Consider the following 2612-nt stretch of genomic DNA (forward strand, 5'->3'; position numbering starts at 1 on the left):
GCTAATATCACTGATGAAAATGGATGCAGAAATCTTTAAAAACATTAGCAAACTGAATTCAATAATACATTAAAAGATCATTTACCACAATCAAGTGAGATCCAATGCAGAGATGCAAGAATAAATGCTAACCAACATATGCAAATCCATTAAATGTAATACACCACATTAACAGAATGAAAAACAAAAATCATCAAATCATTTCACTACGTAGAAAAATAATTTGACAATATTTAATCTCCATTTATGATAAAAACCTAATAAATTAGGTATAGAAGAAGTTTACCTCAATACAATGAAGGTATGGCAAATTCACAGCTAACGTATTCTACATGGAAAATTAGAAGCTTTTTCTCTGAGATCTGGAACAAGACAAGAATGCCCACTTTCACCTCTTCTCTTTACTAACACTGGAAGTCCTAGCATGAGCAATTAGGTAAGAGAAAAATAAAATGTATGGAAATTGGAGGAAATTGGAAAGAAAGAAGTTAAATTGTCCCTATATGGAGATAACACAATGGTGTTAAAATGTCCATACCACCCAAAGTTTTATACAGATTCAATGCAATCTCCTTCAAAGTACCAATGACAGTCTTCACAGAAATAGAAAACTCAATTCTAAAATCCATATGGAACCCCAAAAGATACTGAATAGCCAAAGCAACCTTGAGAAAGAAAACAAAAATGAAGGCATCACTCTTCCTTGTTTTAAACTATACTACAAAGCTATAATAATCAAAACAGTAAGGTACTGGCATAAAAACAGGTATATAGACCACTGGAGCAGAATAGGGAGCTCAGAAATAAATCTATGCATTTACGGTCAACCGATTTTCAACAAAGATGCCAATAATGCACAATGAGGAAAAGGTAGAATTTTCAATAAATAGTATTGGAAAAACTGAATATCCATATTCAGAAGAATCAAATTAGACCCTTACCTCTCACCATGTTCAAAATTCAGCTCAAAATAAACTAAAGACTTAAATATGAGAATCCAAACTCTGAAACTACTAGAGGAAACATAAGAGAAACATCCCACAGCATTGATCTGGGCAATGATTATTTAGATGTGACCTCAAAAGCATAGACAACAAAAGTAAAAATAGACAAATCGTATTACTAAACTAAAAAGCTTCCATACAGCAAAGAAAACAATCAACAGAGTGAAAAGACAATCTTCACTTAACAGAGTGAAGAGCTAAATGGAAGAAAATATTTGTGAAATATATATCTGATAAAGATTAATGTTTAAAATATATAAGGAACTCTAACAATTCAACAGCAAGAAAACAAATAACTTAATAAAAACAGGCAAAATATCTGAGTGGACATTCTCAAAAGAAGACATAAAAATGACCAACAGGTATAAGAAAGAAATGCTTCATATCAGTAATCATCAGGGAAATGAAAATCAAAACCATGATGAGATGTCACCTTACTCCTTTGAGAATGACTATTATAAATACAAAAAGGAAAACAAAACAGCAACAACAACAAAAAACACAAAAAATAGCAAATATTGGTGAAGATGTGGAGAAAAGGAACTCTTACACACTGTTAGTAGGAAGGTAAATTAGAAAAGCCACTGTGGAAAACAGGACAGAAATTCCTTAAAACATTAAATAGAACTGCCATATGATCTAGCAGTCCCACTACTGGGTATATATCCAAAGGAAAGAAAATCAGTATGTTGAACAGATAGCTGCTGTCTCATGTTTTTTGCATCACTTTTCACAAGAGCCAACCTATGGAATTAACCTATGTGTTCATCCACAGATCAATGAAAATAAAATGTGGTCTGTCCATTTAATGAAATACTACCCAGCCACAAAAATAACGGAATCCTCTCACTTGTGACAACATGTGTGAGCCTGGAAGGCATTATGCTAAGTGAAATAAGTCAAACACGAGAAGACAAACATTGCATGTTCTCATTTATATATGGAATCTAAAAAAGCTGATCTTGTAGAGATTAGAAGGCTATTACCAGAAATGAGGTGATTAGGGAGGAGGAGGGCATAGAGGAGTGATTGGTCAAAGGATAATAATTGCAATTAGATAGAAAAAATAAGTCCAAGAGATCTATTGTACAGCATGGTGACTATAGCTGACAATGATATAATACATTGTATTTTGAAAGCCCAAAGAGAGTGGAGATCATGCCATACTCAACATAAAAATAACTATTTGAAGTAATGCATTTGTTAACTAGATAGATTTAAGCATTTTGTAACATATATATATATATATACTTTAAATATCCTGTTGTGCATGAAAAATACATACACTGTCAATTTCAGAAAGACTGCTTTTATTCTTATTACTTGTAATAAGTGAACAATAAAAAACATAAAGGTAGAGGATATTCATTATTTTATACAACATTCACTTCAGAGAGGTAACAGCCCTACTCCATGTGTCATTCTTAGTCTCCAGTGCAATTTCTCACATAGCCTCTTCTATAAAATCATTTCCTATTTGAGCCTCATGGTGTTATGCTATGGTTCCCTCAGTTGTTCCTTGTTTGAAGTCATCTATTAAAATCTTAGTCTTCCTGCCTCATATCAGATGTTAACAGTGGCTTATAGTCTAGTTGGAATCAATTCAGA

Source organism: Colobus angolensis, unplaced genomic scaffold (assembly GCF_000951035.1).
Source record: "Colobus angolensis palliatus isolate OR3802 unplaced genomic scaffold, Cang.pa_1.0 Scaffold892, whole genome shotgun sequence".
Classification (NCBI taxonomy): domain Eukaryota; kingdom Metazoa; phylum Chordata; class Mammalia; order Primates; family Cercopithecidae; genus Colobus; species Colobus angolensis.